Source organism: Leuciscus leuciscus (assembly GCF_965113295.1).
Source record: "Leuciscus leuciscus genome assembly, chromosome: 24".
Lineage (NCBI taxonomy): Eukaryota > Metazoa > Chordata > Actinopteri > Cypriniformes > Leuciscidae > Leuciscus > Leuciscus leuciscus.
Genome location: NC_138723.1, coordinates 24,143,469 through 24,154,233, shown reverse-complemented (window position 1 = coordinate 24,154,233; position 10,765 = coordinate 24,143,469). Strand labels below are relative to the sequence as shown.

The window sequence follows — 10,765 nt, the reverse complement described above, 5'->3', positions numbered from 1 at the left end:
CTGATGTTACTTGAGGCCAGGGTAAATGGTAAAGTGGTGTTTTTAGCTCATCTACCACTCTAGCAAGAACATGTGCTTGGAAAAAACTTTTGTTTCTTTAGCCATACAGGAAGATACTCATGTTGGTGTTTCGTTTTCTTATACATTGTTTTAATTCATTCATGTTTTATAAGGCAAAAGAATGGTTTAGGATTTTATGTACATTGTTGAAAAAACGTCAGCTTATACAACCAACTGATATACACACTGTGAACATGATCAGGGAAATTAATTAGCCTAAATTAAAAGTTTAGTTATGATTTGGATGGAATGACACAATGATAATTTGTAATCCGTTTATTATGTTGTGTATTTTTGTGAACATTTCAATAAAATGCAACAGAATCCTCAGACTGGTTAAAACAGATATTCTTGATCTGACTGGGTACTGCAGTGACTAGGAACTCTCCAGTGGACTTTCTGTCTGTCTACCAGGTACAGTATATAAATACAGCTTGAATATATCTACTTGTGTTATAATGGTGAAGTAATGGTGAAAACCATTAACGCACACTTTCATTGGAAGTGTAAGTGAGTAGGGTTCGCCTTTATTCATTTCTGTGGGTGGGGAAATTACAATGTTGTAGCAGCAAAACTTCACAAAAAGAAGACATCAAAAATGTTTTGCATGCAAGCCTGGAAAATGTACCCTTGACCATAAATATATGGACATCCTCTTATTAATAATGGGTTTGGCTATTATAGAAATAAAACAAAATGCAGATCTACATACTACAGCATACATTCCAGAGAATTTTGGGCTTTCAACATTGAGGCAACTGTTTGGGATATTTCAGCATGAAGGGTTCACATACTGTCATTTTACAATTGCTTCTTCTGGCTATCATAACAATAACTGCTCAATGGAAGAGATGCAAAGACTAAAAAAAAAACAGGTGTATTTCTACCCAGAGAGATGACCAACAACCTTATCATCTGCACTCAATTATACCAAAATACACACATAATGAAGGATGTAAAGACATTATTGAGGATTTTGAACAACAATCAAAACATTATCAATAAATAATAATAATAATATCAATAAATGATAAAGTATTATTCAAAAGGTTCTTTGCAAAATGGATAGTTCCAGTCCTTGATTAAGGCCCCGTTTACACGTACATGGTTATTTTGAAAAACTGAGACATTTCCCTTCGTTTGCGCCCTTCGTTTACACGCAAACGGAGGATTCGCCAATGAAACCGATTCTTTCTAAAAACTCCGGCCAGAGTGGAGATTTTGAAAATCTTCGTTTGCACGTTTGCATGTAAACTGAGAAAAACGGAGGTTTAGGCAGCGACGTCACAGAATGTGACTTTTTTCGGGATTCTGATTGGCTATGGTGGGCTTGAGCTTCTCGTTACACTGCCACCTACAGGTTTGGCATGCTCTTGACAGCATTTACACAGGTTCGTGTGCACAATGTTATTTTTGAAAACGAAGAGGGGTGAAATGTCCGTTTATGAAAATAGCCATCTACGTGTAAACGTAGCCTAATATAATTGGTTGAGCCATGTTCAAAGCCGTTGTAAATTCATCTACAAACATACCTGTGGCCTCATTACATCAGTATTACTGCACCGCTGTCTTGTGTTGTGCTGCAGCGTCTGTCCGTTGTTTGGCAACCATTCCACTTCTGAAGAACTACATTGCATGGCGGAAGAATATTTTGTTTATCAATAGCTTTAAATTTTTGTGTCTGCGTGTTTATTTTATGAAACCTTGCCAGGTATGCAAAATAACCATTTTATAAAGGCAATAAGGCCAGTGAAGCTGTGATTTACAGTGAACTTAGAACAGAGTGTTTTAGTTGATTTAACAAACAACCTGTCTTACCTGTTCTAAATTCACTGTAAACCATGGCTTTTTGGGGCTTATTGCTTATAACAATGTATTGCTTATTACACCATTACCATTAATGTCCTTTATAGCACAGTTCAAAACATAATTCTTTATGGGGGAAAAGGGAGTTGCAAAAATAGTTATGCTATTGTTACAAGCCAAAGGACCCTAATCGGGTACTGTTTAAAACCATTTTTCTTAAGAATGAACTAATGGCTACTAGTGGAGCACTTACCCTCTTAAAAAAAATTATAATTCCTTTCCTTTTCCCTTAATCCTCCCTTGTCTGGCTTATGCTATTTTATAAAACTGTTAGTTCCAATCCTTGATTCTGATTGGTCAATAGCTGTGCTTTATTCACGATAAAACACGGCTATGACCGCTTCACCCAACGGTTCTATTTATCACTGCGCCCTTAGCAACACCCATAGCAACCACGCGTATCAACATAAACATAGAAAAAAACGTAAGAATTAAAAAGGCTAAAATGTTTAAAGTAAATTTCGATTTACTAGGTGGCATGACGATGGATAAGTGGTTTGAGGAACAATTTGGAAAGACTTCTACAAATATGGACCGTCATGCTGAAGTGCTAAAATGTAACATTGATACATTCGAGAAGACTCATAATGGAAAAAATACCGTGCAGCAAACCCAATGGGCAGTGAAATGTGAAGTTTGCTGAAACAGAAAACACTGCTGACAGTGCTGAGCCCCAACTAAAGAGAACCGCGTTAAATATCACCACAGTGGAGCCGATTGAAATGAGACAAATATTTAATGCGTGCACAATAAACGCATTAAATAAAATTAATAAAATAGATTAAAGACCTAAGTTAACTGTTATCTATCAAAATATGTGCCCTTGTGTTTTTATTTAGGCTATGTAAATATTTAGTTTAGTGCAGAGAGAAAATAACGGAATAAACAAAAAAAAAAAACGTTTTCTCATGCTGAGAGATAAGCTATGCCCATTTGTGTGAGGAAATTTCACAAATATTGTGTTGTAAAAAAATAAACAGAATGAGACAAAGTTTGAGAACGGTTTGTTGTTTTTATTTGAGCTTTCATGCATATTACACATTTGGAACGTTGTTGTTCACGGTCAGGGACTATTTTTTTTTCTAGCGGAAGGAATGCTTTTATTGATTTAACTTCATGAAAGTTGCACTAATACATTTATTTATTTATTTATTTAACTTTAATATTGTGTGGTAACCGTTTTATAAAAGCAATAAGGTATGAGAGGCAAGTGTTGTATCGTGAATAAGTAACGGCTGAAGGGGTTGTGCCTAACAACACCCTTCAGCCGTTACTTATTCACGATACAGCACAGCCTCTCATACCTTATTGCTTGCCTGCACTTTGTATTTTGAGCACTTCTTGCATTGTTTTTGCCTCTTCACGATGACTCGCTTAATTTAGTCCTAATTTGTAAGTCGCTTTGGATAAAAGCGTCTGCTAAATGACTAAATGTAAAATGTAAATGTAAATGTAGTGTATGCATGTGTGTGTATTCCTATGGCAGAGGTTGTCAGAGGCTATGCACCTTTTTCCTAACAAGCCTACTACTTTTTAGATAATGGGAGGCACTTATGGTTTAGAGAAGTTTCACTCAAAAAACACTGAAACAAATCATTTAAAATCATAAGGTTGTGCTACAAATAATCTTTATCTGTCAGTTGAGGATGACATGGTACATCAAGAATATCTATGGAAAGAGCTCTTATATCTTTTTTCTTTTGTATTCCACTGTAACAGTATGAATAAAGACAACATATACTGCACATTTGTGGTCTGCTGCCCCGATTTATTAACTAACTATGAAAAATTCACTGAAATGCACTAAGAATCTCTTGTTTTTCTCCACAAATCCTCACATCTCCTTCCAGGTTTGTTTTCACAGATGCATTAAAATGTAATTGTATTGATAATATAATTATAATAATACAAAAAAATATATATTGATTTTTATGAGAAGTGTTTACTGGAATGCTTCTAAAGCAGAAAAACACAATATTTATTAACTGTCAAAAGTACGGAAATCACTGAAATATTATCACTTAATGTTCCAGTTAATGAACATTTTTGATTAAAGTAACATAATGTTATACAATACAGATATATATCACTACAGTGAAATATTGTAAACTTATTTTTAATGTTCGATGGTTGAAGGGTCAGTAGAATAATATCATCTTATTGTACCCAGTTTTTGAAAATGGATATTATTGCATTCACAGAGCAAACCTTTTGCTGATTGTTTACAGTTTAACAGAAGTTACTCCCATAATTTGAGCAGAGTCATGGGACAGAGGACAAGCCCTACTGCATAAAAGCTTTGGTAACACTTTATTTTGATGGTCCCTTTTGAACATTCTGTTGACTATAAGTAACTTTGCAAAGTACATTTCAACTAACTCTCATTAGAGTATTAGTACTGTCTGCATAATACCTGATAACTCTTTATTGTGATGGTCCTCCAACAGACACTCTACTGACTATAAGTAACTTTGCAACTACATGTCAATTTATTCTAACCCTAACCCTACCAGTCTACTAATACTCTACTAACACTCTAATGAGAGTTAGTAGACATGTAGGTGCAATGTTACAATGTTAACAGAATGTGTTAAAGGGACCATCAAAATAAAGTGAAACCAAAGCTTTTTGTCTAGCAATGTTATCTATGTTGGTCTCAAACACCTTTTTGCCACATTTAAACATCTCTTTATTTATTTTTTTATTTTATTTTTTATCATTCATTGAGTTAACTTGCCTAAAGGCCAGGCAACTTAAGACAATGCTTTACTATATCACTGACCTGAAAAGTTTAACATAACATTTGTTCTTACATGCCACATTGATTTATCATACTCACATATAAACACACAGACAACCTTTTCTCATTTGTTTCTGTTGTACTGTACATGTTGTAATTTTATACAAATCAATTACTAAAATTTTTGAAGTCCAGTACTTAATCACATAGCAATCACCCAGCACACTCCAGAAACAGCATAGCAATATGCTTACAACCACAGAAGACACCTTAGCAACTGGATAGTAACACTATTGCAAGCACCCAGAACAAGTTTGCATGGGCATGCACCACTGACATTTTCTTTGTAGATTTTCCCGAAATTCTAGTTGTATGTTACTTTTTCCATTTTTGAGCTTTTACTGTATTTCCACAATAGACTTACTTGCTTAAAATATTGCTAAAACCTTTCATACATAAAAAACATTAATAAAAGTTTGCTGTGTCAACATTCCCCATACACCACTTAAAGGCATTAATCATAAATGGTATATTTTTTCCTGCACGGGCAATAATGATGTTTGTATTCAATAAATGTCATGTTTCTATAAAGAAATTGAAAAAAAAAACTATATATATATATATATATATATATATATATATATATATATATATATATATTAGTGCAGTTAGATAAATGTTCAATATTTACTGCCAATTAGTAGTAAAAAAAAAAAATATTATTTTGTAATATTTTTTTCCATCATGCATTCAACACTAATTGGCTTTGAGTAATAAATTACATAATTCCATGCAAAAGTCGGATGTTATTGAAGAAATCAAATCTGCTATGCTTTAAGGTCTTTACCGCATTCAGAGCCATTTCCTTAATGTTTCAAAACTTGCTTGGCATCCTATTTGCACATTCCTGCAAATGTTGCCAAATGCCAACCGTGACGACTGCCCTGTTGTGCCCTGCAGCTCAGTCTTGTCCGAGCCAAACAGTCTTCAGAAACATGTACTATATATACTTGCTCTCTTGGTCATTTATCTTACAGGACGTGTTATATATGCCTGTGTGATGTAAGTGGCTCAAAAGGAATTCAGAGGGTGGGGTCAAAACTTTTTCAATTATGGTAAATAATCCTATAGAATAATATAAGGGAAAACATACGTTTAAAAATTAAACGCTATTCTGAATGTTGTCAATGTCAGTAATGTATACAACCCTGCCTAAAACTAAATAAAAATATAGTCACTTTTTTTCTTTATCTCATGAGACAAAAAGTGGAGAAATATGTGAGACATTTTCAAGGTATGGTAGTGGCAAGATGTTTGTTAGGGACTGTAGTGGGAATGACCTGTACTCTGTAAAGTATATTCAGGCATTGCAATGCCCTCAGAGGGAATGAACTGTATGAAAGTACTGTCAGTAATGTGCCAAAACATATTAAAGAAGTATGCAGTAAGGCAGCTTGGCTTCATAGACTCTTTAACATTTAAAACACATTGATGAGAGGTTGACTACTTCACACCTGCTGTGTTTTAAACTGTTTTGGAATAGCTCTCATTGTGAAACTGTAAATAGTTTTGGCTTCTCTACAGCAATAATTGATAGCCACAAACAGCCAACAACTAAGCTCTCATCACTCACAGCCATAATACGTTCAGGGGATATAGTGTTTAGCTCATAAATAAACAGATAAAGCAGAACATGATTTACACACAGCATATATTGTGTTTTGAGTTCTAAAAAATACATTTTACAAATTAAAGAAAAGTGCATTAATTTGGCACGTACGATCACACCGGTGTGATCAGTCTAGGCTGGTCCCTGGAGCATAGATCACACCGGTGTGATTAGAACGGTCAGTGCATGACGTGATCAACTGCTAAATTCAAATGTGCTTTCGCGCGTTGGCTGGCGCTGAAGGCCAATTTATACTTCTGCGTCGGGTTCGCGTAGAAGGTACGGCGTAGCATACGCATTGACGTGTACCATACGTCGTACCCTTCGCCGTACCCTGACGCGCACCTCCTAAAAAATGTAACTACGCGTCGCGGCGACGCGGACCGCAAGATCTGTGATTGGTCGGCTGGATAGCATCGCGTTTCCTCCTACGCATTTCCGGAATGATCTTCTGCACTCTGCAGCGCCCGCCCGCCATTTTTAAATTCCGAAGATCAGTGAAGAGCCATGGAAATAGACCAAGTGACCAAGAGATTGCTTGAAGAAGTGCGGAAATACAGTCATCTGTATGACTCCTTCAGTCGCCATTGCTCGTAGAAACCTAAACTCAAAACAGCCGCGAGGAATGTAAACACAGTGGAACTGGAACATTAAAACCCACCCGCGCCAACTAGCGTTTCGGCGGTGTAACTGCAGAGCAACACAGACATTCGCAGAAGTATAAATGCTCACGACGGCGTCGCCTACGTGCGTACCCTACGACGTACACTACGGCGTACACTCGACGCAGAAGTATAAATTGGCCTTGAGCCAGAGACAGGCACGCTCAGAGCTGTCATAAATCACAACTTTTCAGTGTTTTCAACCACATAATGTTTATTTTAGGTTCCAGACATATAAGTACTAAAAAAAACAATACATTAGAGTTCGTAAAATACACACTGATGTCAAAGGAAGAGGCAATAATAATCCTTTCCATTATAATTAGTTTTATTCATATCAGATACACATTGTAAGTAACTTTAAAGTTTACTCTATTCTTCTCCCAGTTCACCTGCCACTTACTTGTATGTATTTCGGGAGAAGTGGATGAATTAACGTGTTGTAAATCCAACAGATCCGATTCTCTGAACTGCGTCTGCGGCACAAACTAAAAGATGGCGGCGCCCATCGCGAATACAGCTGAACTAACGCGATCGTTATAAATGTGTTTAAACAACAAAACACTTCCACTTGCATATATTTGACAACCGGAATATCAGATATTTCATGCCATATCTAACAAATTTGTGAATATTTTGAATAAAAAAGGAAAAATGACATAAAAGCAGATCATCATTCATTCAGCTCTGTTGTTGCTGCGGTGTGTCACGTGACAAGCAATGACGCGTCACCATGGAAACCATAAAGTGACACATTCTAAATAACGGTCGCCTTGAAAAACTCACGCTGGGGGGTCAGCCAGAATATTTTAAACTTACGTGTGAAAGGGTTAAATGTTTTAACACGTGAAATGTCAAAACTCATTGATCTGCCCTCATTTAGAGTTGATACATATAAATAATTTTGCTTTGTCATAATTTCTAACTTTTTAAATCAAAGGTAATATTTTTAATTATCCACAAACTGAATAATTCAGCTGCATAAGGTTGCAATAGAAAGAACAATCTTTTCAATCTACATTTTCTTTAAGCCATAAATGTTTGATTACTTTGTTTATCAACTTTACTTTGTTTAACTTACTTTGACTCGTGTTCCATACAAGGTCCTGAATTATGATACTTGGGTGCAGTGACCCCAATCAAGCGACTCCTGTCCTGACACGTGAAAAGCGTCTAAACCGGACACCCACATTCCTCTATCTGGTTTCCGCTGTCAAAGCTACATTTATTTCTGACCATGCCAACTGCTAACACGGACCATAAGGGGAATTCGAACAAACAGCTGCAAGCTTAGATCAGCACCAACTAATTACCTGGCATAATTTAGTTAACTGCAGTCTTGAGCTTTGTATATTTGTATATTAAATAATTTATTTCAAATAAATTATTCATTATTATACCTTTATTTTTTCAGTTCAGTTCAGTTCAGTTCAAGTTTATTGCATATTCGTACAGAGTACCACAGCAATGAAATACAATGTGCCTCAGCACTCTCTCAGCACCAATCGATAAATAAGGTCATATAAAAATTCAATTAAATTTAAAACATCAGCTCAAACCTCAACCCTCCTTCCTCTTGCACTATCGTTCAGTAGCCTTACAACCTGTGGGTAAAAACTGTCCCTAAAACGTGATGTACGCGTTGGGATGCTCTGCACCCGTCTCCCTGATGGGAGTTGGGAGAAGAGACTATGTGCCGGATGACTAACATCCTGTATAATACCCAACGCCTTCCCAGTGCTCCGTTTCCAATAAATGTCCTGGAGCAATTCCAGTGGAACCCCAATAATTTTTGATGCAGTTTTAACCACCTTTGTCAGAAGATTCAATTCACTTGAAGTAGCTCTGCCAAACCACACTGTAATATTGTACAGCGGTAAAAATTTTGTAAAATGTTAAGTGACATACCATATTTCTTGAGACACCTCAAGAAGTAAAGCCTCTGATGTGCCTTTTTAATGGCACAGGTGATATGGAAAGACCATGAAAGGGAGTCTGAAATATGGATGCCTAAAAACTTAAAAGTATTAACAATTTCAACTGCAGAGTTATTTATGTAGACAGGTGTATGTGTGGGTTTATTTCTTCTAAAATCTATGATGACCTCCTTAGTTTTCCCCACATTCAGGGACAGATTATTTCTTCGGCACCACATGATCAAATTACTCACCTCATCCCTATAGGCAGTTTCATTGTTGCTGTCAATAAGTCCTACCACAGTAGTATCGTCTGCAAATTTCACAATACTATTTGTGGGATATTTTGCAATACAGTCATAGGTATACAAACTATATAATAGAGGACTAAGACAGCAACCTTGAGGTGCTCCGGTATTTAACACTATAGGTGCTGAGTATGTAGTGCCTACTCTAACTGTCTGGGGACGACCTGTTAGAAAATCCTGTATCCACCTGCAGATGGAAGTACAGAGGCCCAGGTCTAACAGCTTAGATATTAAAATGGAAGGTCTGATGGTATTGAAGGCACTGCTATAATCAACAAACAGCATCCTGACATACGTATCCCTACCCTCTAGATGTTGAAGCGCAGTATGTAAAACCAAAGATACAGCATCGTCCACAGCTCTATTTGATCTATATGCAAATTGTAGTGGATCAGTGAAGACAGGAATGCAGTTGTTAATATATGATTTCACAAGCAGTTCAAAGCACTTCATAATCACAGAAGTCAAGGCTACAGGTCTAAAATCATTCATACAGGTGACAGTTGTTTTCTTAGGCACAGGAATTATGATTGACTTTTTAAAACAATTCGGAACCATACAAAGAGATAATGACAAGTTAAAAATATCGGTAAAAACAGATGCAAGTTGGCTATAACATGTCCTTAAGACTCGCGGAGTAATGCCATCAGCCCCAGCAGCCTTCCCTATTTTCACAGCTTTAAAAACTTTGCATGTATCAGCAACTGAGACCTGATATGCTTGACTGCCGAAGGCATCCCCATCGGGAGATGATATGTCTGTGTGTGTATTCCCATATGAAGGTACTTTAACATGCTCATCCCTAGTAGGAGATGTTCCCCGCGTCAGTGCCTCAGCAGCGCATTCAAAACGAGCATAAAAATTGTTCAAGTCATCTGGGAAGAAAGCAGAGCTTGTTATGACGCCGCTAGGTTTGGCCTTATAGCTAGTGACCGCTTGTAGGCCTTGCCAAACACTCCTAGAGTCCCCTTCAGAACAATATCGCTCTATCTTGTCCCGATGTTGTTTTTTAGCAGACTTAATTGCATTCCTAAGCTCGTATCTCGCGCTCTTGTAATGAGCATCATCCCCAGATTTAAACGATTTTTTTACAGGCAAGTCATTAAGAATAAGTTCTTATTTACAATGGCGGCCTGACAAGGGGAATAACCACTTAGGGAAAGGGAAGTAGGGCTAAAATAAATACATTAGAAATACATACAGGATACAATTTCATAAAAAAATACAATTTAAAACACAACACAGGAGACAACAGACACTTATAACCAGCTAAGTGTACAGGTAGAAGTGATGGGTGAGTCATCAAAATCTATTTACTGAAAAAAAAGAAGAAGAAAATGTATATATATATATATATATATATATATATATATATATATATATATATACACATACATACACATTATGTAGAGAAGCAACTGCATATATCCGTGAACAAGAATGATATAATAGTTTTGAGGGATGAAATTGAAATTAGTGTATCCAGTTTAAGAATATTTTGCAGAGCGTTCCAATCGCGAGCGGCAGCAGATTGAAAAGATGCA

General features: G+C 36.4%; 1 long non-coding RNA gene across 1 annotated transcript; it reads right to left on the bottom strand.

Moving 5' to 3' along the window:
* Window positions 1–560: 560 nt before the first annotated feature.
* LOC309489672 lies at window positions 561–5,905 on the bottom strand. The gene is made up of 3 exons (XR_014202475.1): window positions 5,514–5,905; window positions 1,593–1,686; window positions 561–597 (listed from the first exon to the last, which is right to left on the bottom strand). It is a non-coding gene; the product is annotated as an uncharacterized lncRNA (long non-coding RNA).
* Between the last annotated feature and the right edge of the window lie 4,860 nt (window positions 5,906–10,765).